This window comes from Pelophylax lessonae (genome assembly GCF_965119305.1).
Source record: "Pelophylax lessonae genome assembly, chromosome: 3".
In the NCBI taxonomy this organism is placed as follows: Eukaryota; Metazoa; Chordata; class Amphibia; order Anura; family Ranidae; genus Pelophylax; species Pelophylax lessonae.
This window is the reverse complement of record NC_138770.1, coordinates 323,893,475-323,919,256: the sequence shown is the minus strand read 5'-3', so window position 1 is coordinate 323,919,256 and position 25,782 is coordinate 323,893,475. Positions and strand designations below refer to the sequence as shown.

At 41.2% G+C, this 25,782-nt stretch overlaps 1 protein-coding gene across 1 annotated transcript in view; it reads left to right on the top strand.

The window, feature by feature from the left end:
• Nucleotides 1-25,782, top strand: part of CSMD1 (CUB and Sushi multiple domains 1) — a 2,644,830-nt gene that overhangs the window by 2,113,768 nt on the left and 505,280 nt on the right. The window lies entirely within an intron of this gene.

Genomic DNA, 25,782 nt, shown 5'->3' with positions numbered 1-25,782 from the left:
ATTAAAGCTAAGTTCCAGGTAGATATATAAAAAAGCACAAAGGAAAGCAGTTGTGTTGGTAGCTTAACTATATGAATTTGACTTGTTATCAGCCTCTTGTAATCCTTGCACAACATCACTATGACTAGAAGAGAAATGGGCAGCATCGAAAACCAATCAGGTGTCCTGCATTTACATGTGGCAAGACACATTCTGACAAAAGGAGAGAAGCAAGGGGTGAGCCCATCACTCACTGCCCTTCACTGTCCAATCTTATTCTTGGGGCCAGGGAGGTGACTTACCGGAGTAATTTAAATGTAGTAAAGAAAAGTCAGGTCACCAAGCTGACTGTGCTATCTGACTTAACTATATTTTAGGACTAAGTGCATGAAATCCTTTTGTATGTAAGACAAATCCCATATACGTATCCAACAGTGGTGTAACAATAGCAATTGCAGCTTGCACAGCTGCAATGGGGGCTTGGGGGTAAAAAGGAACCCCAATAAGGGGGCTTTCGAGGCAAATCAAGCACTTCCCTACCACTGTACATCTAAAAATGGCAAGGTGGTGGACGCTTACTTCTGCAGTGCTTTTGTAAATGCCACTGCAGAAATAAGGTCAGTGTGCCCTTTAATGTCTTTGAACTGAGCCTTCCCCAGATGTCTCATGTCACAGGCATTGTGTTTAGAGCCGATCTGAGAGGGCCTGTATTTTGAGATTTCTGTGGATGGTAATAGAGAGACCAATTACAGTGATCACATATGTAAACAGAAGAAGCGACTTTTTTTTTAACCCCTACACCACCTCCAGTCACACACATGTGATCTCCAAATTGTCTCTTCAGTGACCTGTATATTAACCCTTCACCTCCCTTTTCTTGTACATCTGCACAATAACCTCTTCATCTCCTCCCTCCCACTGTATGTAACCTGTACATTATTCCCTTCACCTCCTCCTCTCTCTGTTTATGATTGATATGGGCTATAGCTACAGCACCATTACCAAGCACCATGTTTAACCACTTTATTATCAGTGTGAATATTTATTTTCAAAAAATTGTGGTGAAAACTGAGGCTTGAGGTTTCTGCTTTCCAAAAAAAAAGGTAATTTTATTTCTACTGTCCTGCCATTTTGTTTTAATAGAAAGTTTGAGATTTTTTTTCAAATTTATTTGTGTTTTTTACTTTATAAAGTATAAACGTTATTTGGATAAGGTGTTGCATGAATGAGTACTTGTCAGTTCATTTATCACAGCAGTGAAAACTGAAAATGGGCTTGTATTACAGATTGGTACTCAAGTGCTAAACAAAGGAACACTGTATACATGTGAAGATAGCCCAGATCCAGTACTGCATCATTAAGGATTGCAGGGGATGCTGTCTTCACTGTTCCTCACGTGATGTTTCTAATCAGGAACAGATGTATTGCAGAAAAAGGCCCTTATGGCGCGTACACATGATCTGAAACTCGATGAGATCGTCCGTTTTTCTTTGCATGCTAGTCGCATATTGAAAATGAAGAGTTTACTAAAGTTACGAAAATTCTCGTACAATAGAATAAATAAATCGAAAGTTATGTAATGTGTTGTGATGTATTTGCATTGTATTTTCAAACGACAACTGTCCCGATTAAACAAAAATCATATGATCTGGTAAATACAGTACTTGATCACACAAGAAAAAAATGTAATGCTTGTCCGATCAAATAATATTGGATGAAATGTCATGACTGGCTCTTGTAAGCTGTGTAATTATAATCAGATTATCATACGATAGCTTTGAAAGTGGTATTTTTTATCTAATTTTTGGATCTTTTGTATGGGCCATTACTCTCTATTTGGCAACCCTGCACATGCCCCCTGCTGAGTTTAACCCATAGCTCTGCAATCAGTATAGCTCACGCTCCTTGCTAATTGGAAAGCTATAGCTCTGACTCAGCAGGGGATGTGTTTTAGACCTCTGCAGAGAGAACACTGCTTCCACACAAAAAGCAAGGGTCCTTCTGTGCAACAATCTGTCAGGGGACATTATTTTCTACTCGGGATGTAGTTGATTTCTTATGTTGTATTTATTACCTTTCACACAAATAAACTTTCAAAGCTAACACTCTTCTTTTAATTCATAAAGAAAGGTATGCATTAATTTTACTAAATTAACCATTCTATACCTATACTTCTGGAGTAAATTTTGGCAGCCAATGACTTCTTGATTTTGTATATCAAGTCTGTGGAAATGATGATGGCCAAAACAAAGGAACAAACAAAACTTCTGCCAATGGCAACTGACTTAAGACTTTACATTCTAATACAGTATGCGCTAGCAAAATTAACCATGACATCTTAATTAGGGATGGTTTTGCGGATCCCCTGGCGGTCGTCCCGGCGAACTTTGCTTGTTCGCAGCCCGCCGATTTTGCGAACATACGGTGTTGTTCACGGTGGCTATATTAGTTTACATTGGGGAGAACTTTGACCCATGACACAGCCATCAGGTGGAATGGGCCAGCCAATTGAAACATTTCAGAACATGGACATACCCCCTACCTTATAAATAGACCTGAGCTGGTGGCCATTTCACATTCTGCTTTTTGTCAGTGTAGGGAGAGGTTGGCTGTGTGCATCAGGGACAGACTGTCAGTGACACAAATCGCTCTGTTAAGGTCCACAAAAGTCCTTTTAAGGGCTGGTATTTGGTATAGGTGTACTATCTCTTTTGTCAGTGTAGGGAGAGGTTTGCTGTGTGCACCAGGGACAGATCGTCAGTGACACAAATCGCTCTGTTAAGGTCCACAAAATTCCTTTTAAGGGCAGGTATTTGGTATAGGTGTACTGTCTCATTTTTGTCAGTGTAGGGTGAGGTCTGCTGTGTGCACCAGGGACAGATTCGTCAGTGACACAAATCGCTCTGTTAAGGCCCACAAAGGTAATTTTAGGACTGGTATTTGTTATAGGTGTGCAGTGCACTATATAGGGGTGCAATCCACTTATAATATACTTTCTAATATAGAAAGCATATTATAGTGGATTTGTATTGTGCAGTGTGCAGCATTGTGACTGGTGTGTTGAGCGTTTCTGCAGCAATACTACAAACAGTGACAAAAGCACTTTTAAATTATTATAACTGGTGTGATAGACCAGTGTCCCCCCAATACCACTATTGGAGTGGGGTGTTACCAGAGTACACTTTTATAAGTGTATTTGTGTCCTGCAACAATATTGCCTCTTTTGCTGCGTTAACTCTGCTACACACAGTGCCAAACTCACTGGCCAATTTTTGTACAACTGGTGTGATAAACCAGTGGCCCCCAATACCACATATTGAAGTGGGTTGTTATCAGAGTATACTTTTATAAGCGTATTTTTGTCCTGCAACAATATTGTCTCTATTGCTGCATTAACTCTGCTACACACAGTGCCAAACTCACTGGCCAATTTTTTGTACAACTGGTGTGATAAACCAGTGGCCCCCCAATACCACATATTGAAGTGGGTTGTTATCAGAGTATACTTTTATAAGTGTATTTGTGTCCTGCAACAATATTGCCTCTTTTGCTGCGTTAACTCTGCTACACAAAGTGCCAAATGTACTGGCCAATTTTTTGTACAACTGGTGTGATAAACCAGTGGCCCCCCAATGCCACATATTGAAGTGGGGTGTTATCAGAGTATACTTTTATAAGTGTATTTGTGTCCTGCAACAATATTGCCTCTTTTGCTGTGTTAACTCTGCTACACACAGTGCCAAATGTACTGGACAGTTTTTTGTACAACTGGTGTGATAGACCAGTGGCCCCTCAATACCACATATTGAAGTGGGGTGTTATTTAACAGTATACTTTTATAAGAGTGTATTTTAGTCCTGCAAAAATGTGGCCTCTTTTGCTGCTTTAATTGTGCTACACACAGTGACAACAGTTACTGGCCAATTATTTGTAGAACTGGTGTGATAAAACAGTGCCCCCCCCCAATACCACAGATTGAAGCGGGGTGTTGCTCCACATAAACTGTGCTTCTCTAGAGACTTTTGTCACAGGGTAATTTAAAAAATGACAGGCAGAGGAAGAGGCAGGCCCTTACACAGGGGTGGTAGGGGTAGGGCAGGAGCAGTAGGTTTGGAGCCAAAGTGTGAAGTTTCAGAAGCTGCGTTCGATTACGTCAAAGGACGCCCCAGACTTGGTTGAGTGGTTCACTCAGCCTTCCTCTTCTGCTCCCTCCTCATCCTCTCTATCTGCACTCTCTTCAGTCTTTGCTGTGTGCACCCCCAAAGACACCACCACCACATACCCTCCGCTTGAGTCACTGGAATTATTTTCCGATCCATCACAAGACATTTACAATGCACAGCCATTGTTGGCATCAGATCGGCAAGAGGAGGTAGCAACAGCTGCCACTCAGCAGTCTGACGACAGTACCCAGATCAGCCCAAGGAGGTTGGTCCCCGCTGTTGCTGCCTACTCCGAGACATTGAATGTTAGTGGTGGGGAAGGTGACGTGGATGATGACATGTCTATGGACGTCACATGGGTGGCCACAAGAGAGGAAGAGGAGGGGAGTTCAGAGGGAGAGACGGACCAGCAGATAGGGAGGAGAAGCAGGCGGAACTTGCATTGCACAGGAGGGACAAAGCAGACTGCAAATGTATCAGGAGCGAGCCATCAACCATGTACAGTCACATCTGGCACTCCCAGGACGCCGACACATGGCTCTGCAGTGTGGGCTTTTTTAATTTGTCCACTGCTGACAACAGTGTTGCCATCTGCAGCCTTTGCAGTCAACGCATAAGTCGCGGTAAGCCCAACACTCACCTAGGGATGACCACCTTAAGAAGGAACCTGAACTCTCATCACCAAGCCCAGTGGGAGCAACACCATCAAAACCTACAAAGCCACACTCCAGGCTCTCACCGTCCAGCCTCTTCTCCTTCTCCTCTCTCCTCACAATTGTCCTCCACTCCACCTTCCATCATGCTGTCCTCACGTTGTTCTGGAAAAAGGCAGGCCTCCGTGGCCCAAATGTTGGAGCGTAAAAAAAATTATGATGCCGAATAACCCTCTTGCCCAACTGTTGACTGCTGGCTTGTCGGAACTGATAGCCCGCCAACTACTGCCATATCAACTGGTTGACTCGGAGGCCTTTCGGAAATTTTTGGCCATTGGAACACCACAATGGAAGGTCCCAGGCAGGAAATTTTCTCACAGAAGGGCATTCCAGAGCTTTATATCCATGTTCAGTGGCAAGTGAATGTATCTCTGGCACACAGTGTAGGTGCCAAGATACATCTGACCACAGACACATGGTCTAGCAAACACGGGCAGGGAAGGTATATAATGTTTACTGCCCACTGGGTGAACCTTCTGACGGCCGTCAAGCATGTAAACCGTGGAACCCCTGTAGATTTGGTTTTACCGCCACGGATTGCATGCAGGCCTGCCTCTTTTTCTCCTCCTCCTACTCCATCCTCCCTCTCCTCCTCGGCTGACTCCTCCTTTTCCGTTGCTACCGTCTCTTCCGCTGCGCCGCCCAAGATCCCCAGAACCTATTCTACATGCCAGGTGAGACGTTGCCATGCTGTGCTGCGTCTGTTGTGCCTGGAAGCCAAGAGCCACACTGGTCCTGCACTCCTTTCAGCTTTGCGTTCACAGGCAGATCAGTGGCTGACACCGCTGAATTTGACAGTTGGTAAAGTGGTGTGCGACAATGGTGCCAATCTGCTGAGCGTGCTGAAACAGGGCAAAATAACACATGTGCCATGCATGGCACACGTCCTGAACGTGTCATTGATCAAGCCATCGAGGAGCAGGAGCAGGAGCAGGAAGATGAGGAGGTCGCAATGTTGGATGAATTCCCAGGGCGTGCTACTCCATCTGAGGCAAGTCAACAACAGGAGTCTGAAGAGGAGTCAGAGGAGGATGGTGCCGGAGCGGAGGAGCAAGAAGAGCATGATTTAAACCTGTCTGGGATCCCTGGTGTTGTCCGTGGATGGGGGGAGGAGAACAAGGACGAGATTATCCTGGATGATGTGCTTGAGCCAGGCCACTACACCGCGTCCAGTTTAGTGTGAATGGGGGCATTCATGCTGCAGTGTTTTAAGGGGGACCCCCATATAAAAAGCATAAAGGGCAAGGACCAGTACTGTGTGGCAACGTACTTAGATCCCCCGGTACAAACAAAAAATGGCGGAAATGTTACCACCATCACAGAGGGCGGTCAGAATGCAGCACTTCCAGGCCTTGCTGAGAGAAATGCTGCATTCTGCTTTTGCGTGCGCTGGCAGAGGAATTTCCAGTCACAGAGAGACAGTTGCGGGCAGCAATCCAACACTGCCTGCAAGAAGAGGGCGGTTTGAAGATGTGTTGGTCACTTCAGATATGAGACCCTTCTTTCAGCCGACCGATCGACAGCTGTACTCCGGATCCAGCATCGGGCCTTTTATGGCCGACACTTACTTCTGTATCCTGTGAATGCCTAATGTACCTCCAGACACAGAATACAACGTTCTTAGCTGTCAGGTAAACCCATGTGGGCTAATGTTTGGGGCCTATACTGGCCGACACTTACTTCTGTATCCTGAGAATGCCTAATGTACCTCCAGCCACAGAATACAACATTCTTAGCCTTCAGGTAAACCCATGTGGGCTGATTTTTGGGGCCTATACTGGCCAACACTTCCTTATTTATCCTGTGAATGCCTAATGTACCTTCAGCCACAGAATAAAACGTTCTTAGCTGTCAGGTAAACCCATGTGGGCTACTTTTTGGGGCCTATACTGGCCGACACTTACTTCTGTATCCTGTGAATGCTTAATGTACCTTCAGCGTCAGAATACAACGTTCTTAGCTGTCAGGTAAACCCATGTGGGCTAATTTTTGGGGCCTATACGGACCAACACTTACTTCTGTATCCTGTGAATGCCTAATGTACCTTCAGCGACAGAATACAACGTTCTTAGCTGTCAGGTAAACCCATGTGAGCTAATGTTTGGGGCCTATACTGGCCGACACTTACTTCTGTATCCTGTGAATGCCTAATGTACCTTCAGCCCCAGAATACAACATTCTTAGCTGTCAGGTAAACCAATGTGGGCTACTTTTTGGGGCCTTTTATGGCCGACGCTTACTTCTGTATCCTGTGAATGCCTAATGTACCTTCAGCCCCAGAATACAACATTCTTAGCTGTCAGGTAAACCAATGTGGGCTAATTTTTGGGGCCTTTTATGGCCGACACTTACTTCTTTATCCTGTGAATGCCTAATTTTTCAGACTGGAATTGAAATTCAATGGGTCTGTAAACTTTACGCCAAATTGTGGAATGGATGCGGACCCATTTTACAGATGTTTGAATGGACCCCATATGTATTTGACATTTATTTACGGTTGCTGTAAGTTCTGGCTTATTTAGGAAAAAAAAAATTTTTTTTTTGCTGTAAAAAAAAAATATATATATTTTAGGACAACCTTTCCAATTGCAATACTTCTGTTATGACATTGTCCATGTGGTTGGACTATTTGTGCACAGCTAGTAAGTCTTTTGTGGCTGCAAATATGACCTAAAGGTTTTAAAAGTTCACCCCCCATTAAAGTCAATGGGGCCCAACATTTGAGAAAGTTTGCGGCTAACGTTCGCGGATCGCCCCGGCCGTTGTTAGTCCGTCACTAATCTTAATCGTTTCCATTTGTAATAGTGTGATATTTTGAGCAGTTTAAATTGTGGCAAAGGGCAGGGAACTAATCTTAAGTACTAGGTGAGTGAATTACATAGGGTCCCCCTGTCTATTCTGTGACTTGTTTATGCAATATGGCTGTCCATTTCCTGGGTCTGGAAATTCCCCTCTAAGATGAACACTCTGAGACTGCAATTTCAGAAATGTAAGCACTTTTCCTGCAAAAGATGTAACTAGTTCACCAGATCTTCAGGGGTGGAGGGGGCTGGGTAATATATCTGGATATAAACATTTGAAGCAACTTGGAGCAGCAGTAGATATCTCAGGGAAAGTCTGACCTTCAAACAAGGCACATTAGTTTACGTCGTTGTTGTACCGTTTGCAATACACATTTTTTAGCAGTTTGATTTATAAATGTAGCAGAGCACAGAAACAGTTCAGCAGAAATTCATCAACACAAAAAAACTACTGTTACTTTTAGCTGTTTGATCAGCCTTCCCCTTTTCCTATTTAATTTTGTTTTCTGAAGATAGTTTTCTATAGCTTCCCTTTTCACAATTTATTGAACCAGCTAGCTCATATATAGTCTGTTCTCTTGGGCTGGGGCTGCCTGTTCTTATCCAGTTCCTCTCACCACTATCCTTCTTCTTTTCCTGTATTTCTGGCTGTTTCAGCTTGTCTCCTTGTCTTTCCAACCTGAATGCACCTAGAGCTGCAACTCCACATACAGTACAAGGCCTCCATTTTTATTATATGTTTTATTCTTTGCTAAACTTTAAAAAAAAAATGTGTTTACTTTAACAAGAGGGTTATTGTTCTAGCCTGCTAAGAACGGAAATGATTACACTTTTAAAGTATCTCAAATGTGTTTTTTTTTTTATTGTTGATTTTTTTGATAGATACAGGAGGGTAAATGGCTGTTGAGTTCTTTTTCAGGTAACCCCAATGGGCAGATCTCCCTCCCTGTCCCTTTGATGACCTTAGAATAAATTGTAGGAGAGGTTGTCATAGGGATAGCAAGGAATGCACAGAAAAATATTGTCAGAGGTTTGACCTTTCTCCACTTTGCTAAAAAATGTTTTTTTTTTTCTCTACGTCTCCTGTGGAGAACTTTCTAATATTTTCTTGTCCTGAGGGGAAATGTAATTTATAAGGAGATAGGTAGCCAGCAATAATATAAGGATTTTATAATATTATAAAAATAATATTAATAATAAAAAGGGAGGGAGGTAATAAATATGGATTTTATTAGTGGTAGCACCCCTCTAATAAAGCCAAGTGAAGCTACTATAGTAGGGATGGCAGCAGATACGAGGCTCTGTGAGCTGATACACAAGAATGGCGCAGACTTAGGCTTAGTTGCATTCCATATGCCCTACTGCTCTTGTATAAGTTGATAATACAGCACACATTATCAATAAATACAATAATAAATGTAGCTGTATTTATGAGAGAGGGGAATGTCTGGTGACGTAGGTCTACGTCGCCAGACGATAACGAGCCACTTTGCCGCAGTACAGTCAACGTGACTGGTCGGCAAGTGGTTAAAGTTCATGTGCGTGTAAAGGCAGGCATCCAAATACTTTTGGTAATATAGTGTGTGTGTGTATGTATATATATATATATATATATATATATTTATACAGTATCTCACAAAAATAAGTACACCCCTCACATCTTTGTAAATATTTTATTATATCTTTTCATGTGACAAGACTGAACAAATGACACTTTGCTTCAATGTGAAGTAGTGAGTGTACAGCTTGTAAAACTGTACAGCTTGGGCCCAATTAGCCATTTTCCCTCCCCGGTGTCATGTAACTCGTTAGTGTTACAAGGTCTCAGGTGTGAATGGGGAGCAGGTAAATTTTGTGTTATCGCTCTCTCTCTCTCTCTCATACTGGTCACTGGAAGTTCAACATGGTCCCTTATGGCAAAGAAATGTCTGAAGATCTGAAACAAAAATAATTGCTGCTCTACATGAAGATGGCCTAGGCTATAAGAAGATTGCCAAGACCCTGAAACTGCGCTGCTGCACAGTGGCCAAGACCAGTGGTTTAACTGGGCAGGTTCCACTCAGAACAGGCCTCGCCATGGTTGACCAAAGATGTTAAGTGCAAGTGCAAGTGCTCAGTCCTATCCAGAGGTTGTCTTTGGGAAATAGATGTACAGTGCCTTGCGAAAGTATTCGGCCCCCTTGAACTTTGCAACCTTTTGCCACATTTCAGGCTTCAAACATAAAGATATAAAACTGTAATTTTTTGTGAAGAATCAACAACAAGTGGGACACAATCATGAAGTGGAACAAAATTTATTGGATATTTCAAACTTTGTTAACAAATAAAAAACTGAAAAATTGGGCGTGCAAAATTATTCAGCCCCTTTACTTTCAGTGCAGCAAACTTTCTCCAGAAGTTCAGTGAGGATCTCTGAATGATCCAATGTTGACCTAAATGACTAATGATGATAAATAGAATCCACCTGTGTGTAATCAAGTCTCTGTATAAATGCACCTGCACTGTGATAGTCTCAGAGGTCCGTTTAAAGCGCAGAGAGCATCATGAAGAACAAGGAACACACCAGGCAGGTCCGAGGTACTGTTGTGGAGAAGTTTAAAGCCGGATTTGGATACAAAAAGATTTCCCAAGCTTTAAACATCCCAAGGAGCACTGTGCAAGCGATAATATTGAAATGGAAGGAGTATCAGACCAATGCAAATCTACGAAGACCTGGTCGTCCCTCTAAACTTTCAGCTCATACAAGGAGAAGACTGATCAGAGATGCAGCCAAGAGGCCCATGATCACTTTGGATGAACTGCAGAGATCTACAGCTGGGGTGGGAGACTCTGTCCATAGGACAACTATCAGTCGAATACTGCACAAATCTGGCCTTTATGGAAGAGTGGCAAGAAGAAAGCCATTTCTTAAAGATATCCATAAAAAGTGTAGTTTAAAATTTGCCACAAGCCACCTGGGAGACACACCAAACATGTGGAAGAAGATGCTCTGGTCAGATGAAACCAAAATCGAACTTTTTGGCAACAATGCAAAACGTTATGTTTGGCGTAAAAGCAACACAGCTCATCACCCTGAACACACCATCCCCACTGTAAAACATGGTGGTGGCAGCATCATGGTTTGGGCCTGATTTTCTTCAGAAGGGACAGGGAAGATGGTTAAAATTGATGGGAAGATGGATGGAGCCAAATACAGGACCATTCTGGAAGAAAACTTGATGGAGACTGGGACGGAGATTTGTCTTCCAACAAGACAATGATGCAAAACATAAAGCAAAATCTACAATGGAATGGTTCACAAAAAAACATATCCAGGTGTTAGAATGGCCAAGTCAAAGTCCAGACCTGAATTCAATCGAGAATCTGTGGAAAGAACTGAAAACTGCTGTTCACAAACGCTCTCCATCCAACCTCACTGAGCTCGAGCTGTTTTGCAAGGAGGAATGGGCAAATATTTCAGTCTCTCGATGTGCAAAAATGATAGAGACATACCCCAAGCGACTTACAGCTGTAATCGCAGCAAAAGGTGGCGCTACAAAGTATTAACTTAAGGGGGCTGAATAATTTTGCACGCCCAATTTTTCAGTTTTTTATTTGTTAACAAAGTTTGAAATATCCAATGAATTTCGTTCCACTTCATAATTGTGTCCCACTTGTTGTTGATTCTTCACAAAAAATTACAGTTTTATATCTTTATGTTTAAAGCCTGAAATGCGGCAAAAGGTCAAAAAGTTCAAGGGGGGGGGGGCGAATACTTTCGCAACGCACTGTATGAGTGCTTCCAGCATTGCTGCAGAGGTTGAAGGGGTTGGAGGTCAGCCTGTCGGTGCTTAGACCATACGCCGCACACTGCATCAAATTGGTCTGCATGGTTGTTTTTCCAGAAGGAAGCCTCTTCTAAAGATGATGCACAAGAAAGCCTGCAAACAGTTTGCTTAAGACACGCAGACTAAGGGCATGGATTAATGGAACCATGTCCTGTGGTCTGATGAGACCAAGATAAACTTATTTGGTTCAGATGGTGTTAAGCATGTGTGGCAGCAACTAGGTGAGGATTACAAAGACAAGTTTGTCTTGCCTACAGTCAAGCATGATGGTGGGAGTGTCATGGTTTGGGGCTGCATGAGTGCTGCCGGTACTGGGGAGCTACAATTCATTAAGGGAACCATTAAGGCCAACATGTACTGTGACATACTGAAGCAGAGCATGATCCCCTCCCTTCAGAGACTGGGCCGCAGGACAGTATTCCAACATAGTAACAACTCCAAACTCACCTCCACGATGACCACTGCCTTGCTTAAGAAGCTAAGGGTAAAGGTGATTGATTGGCCAAGCATGTCTCCAGACCTAAACCCTATTGTGCAACTGTGGGGCATTCTCAAACAGAAGGTGGAGGAGCTTGAGGGTCTCTAACATCCACTAGCTCCGTGATGTCGCCATGCAGGAGTGGAAGAGGACCTAGTGGCAAACTGTGAAGCTAAACTCCATGACCAAGGGGGTTAGGGTAGTGCTGGAAAATAAGGGTGGAGACACAAAAAATTGACACTTTGGGCCCAATTTGGACATTTTAACTTAGGGGTGTACTCACTTTTGTTGCCAGCGGGTTAGACATTAATGGCTGTGTGTTGAGTTATTTTGAGGGGACAGCAAATTTACACTGTTATACAAGCTGTACACTCACCTCTGATCATATGCAGCAAATAGATTATTTACTTTTTAAAATCCAGCTACGTGAAAGTTGTTCCAAAAGGAAGACATCAGTGAACCTTCTAAGCAGTCTAATACAGGCCACAGTACTGATCTTGCTATCATTCAAGTGTTTGCACTTTCTATATATCAAGGTGCAGAACCTGTATCAATAATGACTAATTGAAAAATCAGAAATTTGTTATGGGTTTTCTTCCAGCTTTTATACACCACCTTGATTTTTAAGTGATTCATAAAACTGAATAGAGTCAATAAGTGTTCTACATATGCTGTTATTGAACTTGCAATCTTCATAATGCATTTGTCAAAGCAGTGAAATTATTTTGTAAAGCTAACCAAGAAATTAAGAATCCTTTATTTTATCTTCTGTTCTGCATCATTGATGGTGTACAGTACATGTTATATCACAGAAAATAATAATGTAACAGTTAGCACTTGTATAGCGGCCGCCCCGATGGAAAGAGGGGTTTCGCCGCCAGAGATGCTCTCTTCCCCCTAGTGGGAGGGATGCTGTAGAGTAGAGCATGAACCACTCTTACCAGAGCTAGTGATTTAGCGACCCAAGCAGAAGAGAGATAGAGCTGGTATACAGGAACAGAATAACCCTAAACTAATTATCTAGCCACCTGGCCAGAATAATGCGAGGTCATTAACATGTAACAATGGAACAGGAATACTTAGCACAATACACATTCCATCTCAAAACACAGACAGTATTAGCATATTTAACAATGTGTGGATGACAAGTGGCTGAGCCGATGACATTAGCAGTCTGCCATGAGTCTGACTGAGAAGATGAATAAAGGGAACATAAAATGAAATAAAAGACAATGTCACAAATGACACAAAGGGGTTTACCATCCAGGGACAGGGTGATCCGTCACACAGACCTCATGGCAATTGTCTATAACAGTCTAAGTCTCCCAGTGTAGGATTAAATCTTCACATCGCTATATGAAGACTTTGCTGACATACAATATATGTTACAATACATGTTAGCATCACTTGTAAATACATACCCCATTTGAAGCAATCCAAACCACCAAGTATCTGATTTTTTTAATCATAGTGACGGTTAGTACCGTCACATCTTGCTATATACATTTATCTTTGGTTTATTAATTAGTTGGTGTTTAATCTGGTGGAATAGGGTCCATAAATAGCTGAAACTCACCACATGGCATTCAGGGGAGGATTATGGAGTGATCATAATCACTTCTGAACACTTAAAAAGTTATATATATATATATATATATATATATATATATATATGTGTGTTTACATTTAAATATCGTAAATTATATTTGATCTAAATTCTGATTCCAAGCTGATTACTTTAGTGGGAGTTTTTTGTATCAGGCTTTGGTGATGTCAGTAACAGCCTACTGGTAAGTCGTTAAAACAAATGGCACGATTTGAAAACTGAACAGCATTATTTAACTCATTGGGACTCCTAGACAGCATATTATATCTTAGAGAAAAGGTGAACTTAGCTCTTACTGGTTTTTAATGAACGCATAACTGCAAGAATTATTTTTTTTATTTGTTTAGAGTTCAGCTTTAACATCCTTCCACCTGCATTTGTGTATTTCCATTGCTAATGCCATGTTTGCTGTCTTAACCTAATTGTCTTCTAAGGTTTTCATGTTCCTTATTAATCTTTACAAGAATGCTGTATGAGACATTCAGATTTAGTTAAAATCTGTGTTATTGTCACAATTCATAAACACATTGTCCCTCACAGTAAACCAGATATTTCTTGTTTCAGACACGGAGTGGGCAATTTACAGAAGGAATACATTTTTTAGTTAGACAGTTGAACCTGTGTTCACATTGAACACCCAGTCATATAAAGAAAGATTAAACACAGTAATTTAAAGGAATTAATAAAACTGCTTTTGCACATGAGTGGATTATTAAAGTGAGTACAGTTTCAATGAACTAAGTGAAAAATGTACTCCTTTAGTAAGTCAAGCACACTGTGCCATGTCCTTCCTACTCTGTGACTCCTTATTATTACATAATAGTCCAGTTTTATAAAGAAAGCTCTGAAGGTTTGGTGGTTTGCATGTATTAAATGAAGAAAGTTTCAACAGATTTTTCCTTTAGTAAGAACAGATTGTTCAAATGCCAAAGTCACAAAAGAATTCCATTTATAACTTCAATCAAAATTTAATGTACAAAAGATTGTGGTAGTCACGTTTGCCTTGTCGCAATTTTGTGGAACTAAGTGAGTAGGTTATAAAGCGCTTCTTTGTATGAATACATATCTAAAAGTATAACCTCTTTTCATATTTAGCAGTTCTTGTCTAGAAATCATCTTTATTAGGATCAGAGATGACTGGATGGAAATAGACTAAATGCTCTGAGAAACCTGAGGAATTATAATAGCTAAAACTGAGTGATTAAGATTCCTTAAATAATGCCTTATTTGATATAAATACATTTTAAATAGAGATATTTCAAATAAAAATAAGTTTACTAATACTGGTTTAACTTTTTCAATTCAGCCTTATCAGTATCTTCTCAATGACTGATGATGCCCAAAATAAGATTTAAGCTCAGGATAAGATTTTATTTTTACACACTGCATTTTTTTTCAAGAGAGTGTTTTCAAAATACAGGTATCTTTAGGTTGAAGGGTAAAGAAGAACAGAAAAGGAGGGTGTCGAGGGGTGGGGGACGTGTCCAGCACATGAGGCAGATGGCCGCTTAGCTTCACAGTTCTGCACGGTGGCGGCTTTCCAGAGCTTATAACAGGGCCATCCAGCAAGAGAGAGCAGCAGTTTTTGGCCCTAAAGCATCAGGAACCTCAGGGAAACTTGCCCTGCAAGCAAAAAAACTCTGGCAGAGCAGGCTACACGATAGACTTCTTTTCACCCCCAGCTCTGTCCACATGGCCAACAGGGCGGCAGCAGCCCTAGCAGCATACGCCCTGATAAATCCAGGCAAAGATTGTCTCCTGTGCAAGAAACTTCAGCAGAGGTGAGTGCCAGAGAATTCTCACTTTATGACATTAGAGAGCTCCATGAATCCATATTGATTTTCCTATAAATAATCAGCCTGTTATAGATACAACACCACAAGATATATTAGTGTCCCTCTGGAGCACTATTCATTCTGATGTATTGTCCTTGACCCATCAATTTAAATCTGACATCCAGGAAGTCAGAGGCAGAGTGTCAGATATTTAGAAAAGAATGAGAGAATTTGCAACTAAGTGTAATGATATAGTCGATGCCCACAATGAGAGGGAAGACGATATTCTTTGGATCAAGTCTAAACTAGTGGATCTAAAAGATCGCTCCTGAAGAAACAATGTTAACGTTTGCGGTATTGCAAAAATAGTCAAACCGCGAGACTTGAAGGCTTACTTCTCCAATATTCTGTGCGGTACTTCCAGATTTCCCTCTTAAAGATTTGTCAATAGACTGCATTCATAGGCTTCCTAAGCCTAAACATGTGCCTGACCATCTCCCTAGAGACACTATTGTCTGAATACATTACTTCTACATGAAGGAAAAACTGTTTTTCCTGACTAGGAAACCTACATGACTGCCTGCAAGGCCTCACAGTCTTTGCTGATCAGTCTTGTTACACCATGCAAAGGAGAAAGAACTTAATGACCATCACAAAACCACTACATAATCATCAGATCCCCTATAGATGGAATTATCCAGCTAAGCTCCTTATTGACTACAAGGGAGGCCCAATTGCAGTCACTATGGTGGATGAAGGCCTGGCTAAAAAAGTGGCAAATTATGGATGATGACTCCATGCCAGCCCCGGCTACTTTACCACAACTATCTCTGCCCGGATTCCTAGTTTTTACACTTTCCGCTTTTATTGCTGTTATTGGTGGACACCTTTGTCTGGGCCCCAAAGAATTCCTCATGGTTCTTTTTTTTTTTTATTTGTTTATTTTTAAACAGCTGTATTATACTTAATCGTGTCTACCATCCATAATTGCTGAAGTGACATCATCAACCAGCAGTACTCTCAATCACCAGAAACTTAATTTCTGTTGATAATCCAACTAGACTCCTACACTTGCTAATAAGTTCTCATCCTACATCTCTTGAATGCTCCAACTGACCCTACTTCATTATGCCGCTCAAGATCGTCTTGTTTAATGTAAAAGGTCTCAACAGTGGAGCATGCTATAGAATGAAGCCGAGAAACTTCAGGGTGATGTTCTATGCATTCAAGACACCCACTTTTGACAAACCAACCCACTTGTGCTGCAGCAGAAATCTTTCCCTCATATTTTCTATTCTAATGCAGCTTGCAAAAAGAGAGGAGTGCTCATAGCCATAAAAGACTCTGTGACCTTCAAATTGCTATCTTTGGATAAGGATGATAAAGGATGCTACATCACCTTAACATGTAAAATGAACAACACAATGTAAATGTTGATGAATGTCTACTTGCCAAATGTGAAACCTCTTTCCTTTTTGAAAACTGTACCAGCTCCTTGATGCAATATATTACCAAATGTATTGGGATGCCTGCCTTTACATGCACATGAACTATAATGGCATCCCAGTCTCAGTCCATATGGTTCAATATTGAGTTGGCCCACCCTTTGCAGCTTTAAAAGCTTCAACTCTTCTGGGTAGGCTGTCCACAAGGTATAGGAGTGCGTCTATGGGAATGTTTGACCATTCTTCCAGAAGCACATTTGTGAAGTCAGGTACTGATGTGGATGAGGAGGCCTGACTCACAGTCATACATATAGAGGAAGGCTGCCTACATTCAAACCCTTGCAACACTCAGTCCCCATTTTAGTTGAAACAACTAACAAGAACTTAGCCTATGGGATTTTTAAGAGAGGTGCATGAGACAAATTCAACAGCATATATAAAAAAGTACAAAATGTATTACAACAATATAAAACACACTAACAAAAAATATGTAACCTTGATATAGCTCATAGTCATGTCATCAATATCCACATATTAGACATGTAAGCACAAACGTAGTGATTATGATGATTTAAAATGAAACAAAGCACCATTCATAAAGATGTAACATTTTCAAGCTCTCTACGTGTTTTATGGGGCAACGCCCACTTCTTCAGGAGGCAGTTCAGATATGACTTTTTAATTTGAGTAAATATCAATGTTGGCAAAACCATAGTTAAAAAATAATGTAGATAAAATAATCGAAATGTGTAGGGAGCAGGATCCCAATGTTATGGAGCAAAATGGTTCCAACCGTGAGCTGAAGGTATAGGGTAGACCTGGGGCCAGACACCAAAAGAGGGCCCAAGCTGGGATAAACCCCCTTGAAAAGAGTGGCCAAACAGACCTGGAGAGGGAACAGCATCACCCCTGCTCACAGCAGGCAACAGAGATTCCGACGGCTCGCAATCTCCACTCTAATTCATCGCAAAGTTGTTCTGTTGGGTTGAGGTCAGGACTCTGTGCAGGCCAGTCAAGTTCCTGGACCTTGCTTTGTGCACTGGTCCAAATCATTTGGTGGAGGGGAGAATATTATGTAGGGTTGCATTTCAGCAGTTGGGCCCTTAGTTCCAGTGAAGGGAAACTTTTAAGGCATCAGTATACCAAGACATTTTGGACAATTTCATGCTCCCGACTTTGCGGGAAAAGTTTGGGGATGATCCCTTTTTTTTTCAACATGACTGCACACCAGTGCACAAAGCATGGTGTATATAGACATTGATGGGTCTGGGCTGGAGGAACTTGACTGGCTCATCCAAGTCTTTATGGACCTTGCTTTGTGCACTGGTGTGCAATCATGTTGGAACTAAATCTGTTCCCACAAAGTTGGAAACATGAAATTATCCAAATTGCCTTGGTATGTTGACGCCTTAAGTGCAACCCCTGAAAAAATATCCCCACACCATAAACCCCCTTCCACCAAATAATTTGGACCAGTACACAAAGCAAGGTCCATAAAGACATGGATGAGCGAGTTAGAGGTGGAGGAACTTGACTGGCTTGCATAGAGTGCTGACCTCAACCCGATAGAATGCCTTTGGGATGAATTAGAGCAGAGACAGTGAGCCAGGCCTTCTCACCCACATCAGTGCTTAACCTCACAAATGCGCTTCTGGAAGAATGGTCAAACACTCCCATAGACACACTTCTAAACCTTATGGACAGCCTTCCTAGTAGAGTTGAAGCTGTTATAGCTGCAAAGGGTGGGCCAACTCAATATTGAACCCTACAGACTAAGACTGGGATGCCATTAAAGTTCATATGTGTGTAGAGGTAGGCATCCCAATATTTTTGGTATTATCTGGTCACACCTGTTACTGGCCTAACCATTTTTAACATACAATCACATTGTTCACAGATGCCATTATCTTGACTCTTTCCAATCCAACTTTTTCACTGCCAAAGGCACATGAGATACTCCAACATTTCCACAAAATTGACTATTATAAAATTAACGCTACCAAATCTAATGTTCTATGTGTTCATGTTGATATAAAAACCCAGACCCATCTTCAGAACACTCTACCTTTCCCTTGAACTTTAGTACTTGGGCATTACAATCATCATCATACCTTTGTCCAACCTATTCACAGCTAATTTTCTGCCCCTCATGGATTCTATGATACCACTAATGGAAATAATGAAAAAGTACTCTCTCTTCTGGATGGGTGGACTCATTGCATTTTAAATGATTATTCTCCCTCAAATTATTTTTTACTTTAGAACCCTGCCCATACAAATTCCAGAGGGGTTTTTCCTGCACATTGCAAGCTAAAATTACCAAATTTGTTTGCGTGAAAGAGCCAGGATTAATTCCACTATCTTCATGAAAAACAAAACTGCAGGAGGCATTGGCCTTCCAAACCTTAAGGATTACCATGTAGCCATCATATTCAATCAATTAAAATTTTGGATTACCGCTACTAATGATGAAGCATGGTATATGATAGAACAGTCAGCGGTTACTTTAGGTAGCTTACGGTCTTTGGTATGGGCTACTCTTACTAAGCATTGTATGCATTATAACCCACATCCAATTATTTTTGCAACCTTAACAGCAATAGATTATTATGTCAAAGCTAGTGGCTGATTCATCATTATATCCATTATCCCCACACCCCTTGAAACCCTTCAAATCTTAATATTAGATATATAACCCAAAAGTTGGGAATGCAAAGTCATTCATTTTACAACTCTGCAGCACAGGTTCTCTATTTTTAACACAAACTATTTGCTCTACTCTCGATTGGCCAAATATCTTAAACAGCACGCCTTACCCCTTTTGAAATTACCCTCCTCTGTTTGGTTTTACTGGAATTCATCCTCTAAGACACTAAGAGGTATTTCATTGTTTTATCACAAACTTAATTCCAAGCTGATCTTTACCAAAAATCCCCCTTTGTTAAAGCGGGAATCTGAACTGCAAGCTTCTTACTCAGAAACTCAATGGCAGAAAGGTATCCTATGCAATTACACATATTTTAAGTGTGTTAACCACTGGGAAATGGATCAAAAAATACACAGATGATATTTAACACTGTATTCCATCGCTAAATTTTCCAATACAGGCAAAAACCTTTGTTGGAGGTGCTGCGGGCTAGTGGGGACCTTATCTCATATGTTTTGGTCCTGTATCAATATTCATAGTTATTGGAATTCAGTCTTTAAACTCTTCTCTGAAGTGACCAGGTTTCTTACTAAAGTTAATGTGGAGCATGCAATCCTCAATATAAATATGGACACAAATCTGACCCAAGTTAGACCCATAGCTGTGAACCTAATGGCAGTTGCTCACTTTATGCTAGTAAAAAAATGGAAATCTTCTCTGACCCCTATTTTTTCTGAAGTTAAAAGCCACCTTGGTGGCTTCCTGGTTAAGGCCATGGATCAGATGGACCAATCCCTGTACGCATTACGTCCGAGATGGGCGTGGACTTCCTCAGCAGGGATGCCTGCTGAGGAAGTCCACGCCCATCTCGGACGTAACGCGTACAGGGATGGGTCCATCTGATCCATGGCCTTAACCAGGAAGTAATACAGCACGGTCCCAGCACACTGCAGGCTCTGCATACTGTTACTCGCTTTTATATGTCGGATATCATGTAAGTGCGATTCCTTTGCTTATGAGCTAATTAAATGTTACATACAGAGAGCACTAGATCCCCTTTTCTTTTATTTCATGGCTTGGGGGATGCATCCTGGATTGGTGCTTATCCTTGACATTATACTGCGGTAAAGGATTGCTTCTGCGACATCTGATGTTTGAGACCTTGGAGCTGTGTTCCCTGATTCTTTTGAGAGATATATGTGTTTTGACCCCGTAGGGTCGTGTTATTAAGGTGAGAGATTGCTTGGTGGAGGAAAGCTGCAAGCACGGAAGTCACATTTACTGTGCCTTTTTTCACTGAACCACAAGTGGACTACCTTTCCTTTCTTGCATATCTTCAAACTATGGACTGTCTCTCGCAATACTTATATCTATATCATTGTGCATTTTTATGTTGATTTTGTCTCTGTGGGATATCTATCAGAGGATTTTAGACTGCGCTGCACTACTATTTTATACATTGTCTCAATAAAGAAACTGGTCACCAAAAAAAGCATCACACAGGGGACTATGTGATGAAAAAAAATAAATTTTAATAAACAAACAAATGTTAGAAAGTGTAAAAAATGTAAATTACCCCCAGGCACTCGCCCCCCCCCCCCTTAAAAAAAGTTTGATCCCTCACATACATGCAAATATGAATATAAATGCAAGCATTGGGGGTGCCCACACTCAAAAACTGCAATTTTGATACACGTTACACATTTCCACGCATGCCAGTGCACTAGCAATAATTTTAATCTCATTGTTCCTGGTTAAATCTAAATGTATGACCTTCTAGGGTCTTGTAAAGTGCTGCAGTTGGAAAATATAGGGTACTGAAGTCTGTGGCCATTTCACAAGCATACATGATTTTAATGCTTGACATGTTGGGTATCTATTTACTCAGCACAACCTTACAATGCAAATTTTGATAAATTGGGTAATATATTGCATTTATGTGGCCTGAAATCAACTTTTTTTACTGAAATTTTCAATTTTGTAAACAATTGCGCTAATATGGTGTGACATAAAAAATTTGAATTATTAATATTTTATTTTCTAAGGTGTCTGTGTCCAGAAAATATATACTATTTATGGGTTTTTATGTAATTTTCAGGCTTGAAATTATTTTTTAAACATGTATGCAAAAAATGCAAAAGCGCTCTGGCAGCAAAAGGTGTTAAGGCATCCTCCAAGCATGGTATTTAAATAAATTGTGTATTTTTTAAGTTGCCTTTTAAGCCTTACCAATAAACCTGCTCCTAACTAAAGGGAATTTTGTTTTTTGTTTTTTTTTCATTGGTATATCTCCTTGGCAGTGCCAAGTTTACCATGCCTTTTGATTTAAAATTCCTTTCGTATTAGTCTGAAATTGGCCAGAATTTATACTCAGATTCACTTCATTTAACTTCAGTGGGGATCACATTAACTGCTTCCCACCTGCGTCATTGTAAAATGACAGATGGGCAGAAACCATATGATGTCTTCTCCAGAACTCACATTGTGTGGGGGCTCCGGGCCACTTTCTGGCATGATCTGTCACCCGCTGCATCCACTGGACACAGCGGATGACTGATCACTACACTGGCTCACTGCCACTGTCATGTGATCGCTGTAAACAATCACAGTAGATCACATGACAGTTGTAAATATTGAATGGATTTCTTTCATGCCACTCATTGTATACAACTGTTTTGCTAGCTGTGATTGGCCACAGTTATCACATGGTACAGACAGGGCCAATCACAGCTCATTTGTACCACGTGATTAGCTGTGATCTACCCCAAATAATTACAACAATAAACAGTGTCTAGACACTGTCATTCAGCAAAATAATTTGCTTATAACAGTGAAATTTACTGCTTTAAGCAAGTATTATTATTATACAGGATTTATATAGTGCCAACAGTTTGCGCAGCGCTTTACAATGTGAGGGAAGACAATACAGTTACAATACAATTCAAAACAGGAGGAACTAGAGGGCCTTGCTCGTTAGAGCTTACAATCTAGAAGGGAGGGTCAAGTGAAGCAAAAGGCAATAACCATGGGGGATGGGCTGATGAAGAAAATGGAGGTACATTTGTTAGGTGTGGATAGGATAGTCTTCTCTGAAAAGGAGTAAGTAAGCAAGTATAGTAAGTAGAAAAAAAAACTGAGTAGAACAGTGTTTCTATGGTAACATTGTTTTGCTCTTGTCACAGTATGTAAAAAGAAAAAAAAATATATATATATATGAAGGCCAGCGGTTTGGGGTATATATTCCACTCACTCTCCCATCGCCCTGTCGGTTTACGGTACACGATACGACTGATGTCACCAAGCCGACTTATTCTTGTGCTTTCTAGAAATACCGTTTGTCTTCGTTTTTGGGATCTGGCTCATTGCCATTGGTAAGCCATTAAAATTTTCTTGTTCAGACAGGCGATGTTTGTTTCGTCATTTTCCTTTTTCTTTTTCTTTTCTTTTCGTGTTCGGTCTTCGTGGCCTCGTTTTTCAGTCGAATCTTACTTTCTAGCTGTCGTCTGTCATGCTGAATGGTTTGAAGTTTTGTTTTCAACTCTGTATATTTCCCGTGTTCATTCGTTCGCTATCACACGGTTTTCTTTCTCCCTTCTGTCACAAACTTACAACCCCTTTTCGCTTCCACACCTCTTGCTTTTCCCAGTACATTCCTAACCCTCAGGTCGAAGTTAGCCCAGTAATGTAACTTGTTGTTCAAAAAACATTTATTTTCCTACCTAGTCCTCTTTTTTTGCCCCCTTTTAGGCGTGCTGACCAGGGCAAACCTCAGGTCTGTGTCATGTCTATAAGACTTTGTTGCCTTTTTCAGGTTAGATGTATCTGTGTCTTTCTCGGCTCTGAAAACTCTGATCATAAATTAGAAGGCCAGCATGGTGGCCTGAATTTAAGAGAAGAGCTTGGGGGGTATATTTTCCACTCACTCTCCTATTTCCTTGTCAGTTTCCGGTGTGCGATACCCTTCCACCCCTTTCCCTTACAATAATCTTTCATGTTTTTATTATTATTGGGTATGCCCCCTTTTAGGCATACTGACCAGCTGACCAGGGCACACCTCTGGTCTGTGTCATGTCTGTAAGTATTTTCTGTGTGTTTCATGTTAGTTGTTTCTGTGTGTGACTCGGCTTTGAAAACTCTGATCATAAATATATATACTGCTCAAAACAATTAAAGGAGCACTTTTTAAATCAGAGTATAGCATAAAATCAATTAAACTCCTGGGATATTGATCTGGTCAGTTAAGTAGCAGAGGGGGTTGTTAATCAGTTTCAGCTGCTTTGGTGTTAATGAAATGAACAACATGTGCACTAGATGGGCAACAATGAGACAACCTCCAAAACAAAAATGGTTTTACAGGTGGAGGGCACTGACATTTTTCCCTACTCATCTTTTCTGACTGTTTTTCACTAGTTTTGCATCTGGCTATGGTCAGTGTCACTACTGGTAGCATGAAGCGATACCTGGACACTATAGAGGTTGCACAGGCAGTCCATCTCCTCCACAATGGCACATCAATATGTGCCATTGCCAGAAGGTTTGCTGTGTCTCCCAGCACAGTCTCATGAGCATAGAGGAGATTCCAAGAGACAGGCAGTTACTCTAGGAGAGCTGGACAGGGCAGTAGAAGGTCCTTAACCCATCAGCAGGACCAGTATCTGCTCCTTTGTTCAAGGAGGAACAGAATGAGCACTGCCAGAGCCCTACAAAACGACCTCCAGCCGGCTATTGGTGTGAATTTATATGATAAAGATTGCAGCGATAAATAAATGTAGTTCAAAGTAAATAAAATAAAAAAATCCATATAGTGCTTGAACACTAAAGTAGATTGTGGCACATAAAAAAAAGTTAATTGAAGTAATATTCATAAAAATGTGATTGTTTAGATGAATATCCCCATGGTGCACCTCCACCATGATAATAAACAGGATGTGAGCTTACCAGATCTCTAGACTCCACATTGTAGGAGTTTAGACATGCATTTGAATAATTATCAAGCACTCAAAGCAAATCCCTTAGTGGTTAGACCAGAAAGGAAGGTAACATGGCTGGACAAACGAACCCCAGGTGTTTCTAAGACGTAACCAATAAGGAAGAAAAAGGGAGTCCACATAGTGTAAAACTATAAAAAGTGAAAAAAGTTTGCTAAACACTTACAGCAATCCAGTGAATAGGCAGCAGTTAAAATGGTGGTTGCCAGAATAAAAACAACTTGTATACAAGCTCAGTTGGAGAGGTTAGTTCAGACTAATGCCCCGTACACACGTAACGATCGTCGGCCGAAAGATCGGCCGTCTTTTGTCCAGGGCTGTCGTGTCTGTTGAAAACTGCAAAAGACTGCACACAAATTTTGTCGGCCAACAACAGCCAACTGCAGAAGTTATGTCATGTGATGGTTAACTTTACGTGTGTTTTTTCTTTTCTGAGCATGCCCAGTCTTGCAAATCTGCTGATTGTCGGCCGAATTCTGTACTGACTGGCGAACAATCGGCCGTTCTGGTGTTGGCCAAAAAAAATTTTAATGCCTACATGACAGATTCTTTTCGGCCGAAAGTGCGCTGTCGGCTGTCGGAAGCATCATACTAACAAGCCTACAATCGGCCGATCGGTACGTGTGTACGAGGCAATAGACTACGTCTAGTTGTCAGTGTAGAGATGATATTGAAAGCCATGGGAGGCAATCAACTGACCCAGGGAGAAGGTGTAGATTGAGAAAAGGAGAGGTTCAAGAAAAGAACCTTTGGGTAGGATGAGAACCAGTCACAGAGACCAAGGGAGTGAAGTTTATGAGGAGGAGGGGGTGGTTTACTGTATCAAAGTCAGCAGACATGTCCAGGAGAAGTAGTACAGAATAGTGTCCATTGGAGAGCAGTTTCTGTGGAGTGTTAAAGTGAAATCCAGACTATAGGGGATCAAGTAGTTTAAAAGTGCTAGTGCCCAGTGAAAGTGCCTCTTATGATATATCAAACCGTTTGCACTTAAAACATCAATCAATCAATGTAAAAATACATATATAAAAATAGCAAAGACTGATATAAAGTGATTGTGCTCTAGTTGGGCAGTCTCTATATAGTAGGCAGTAATCCTTCTGTTAATCCAGCATTCCAGCCATCACTGCAAGTCCTTATAATGGTGCTACTAGAGAAACCGATGCATTTGCAGCAAAGGGAGTTCCACAATATCATGCAATGTGCCTGGTGTCTCACACCTGCCCCCCTCTTGTTGTTTCACTCACCAGAGATCTCTCTCCTCAAAAAGGGGTAACCAGCATTCACAGCTCCACCTGGCTGTATATGGACATCCAGGACCAGCCCTAGGTTTGTTTTCTCCTTCCAATCTCCAGCAATTTCA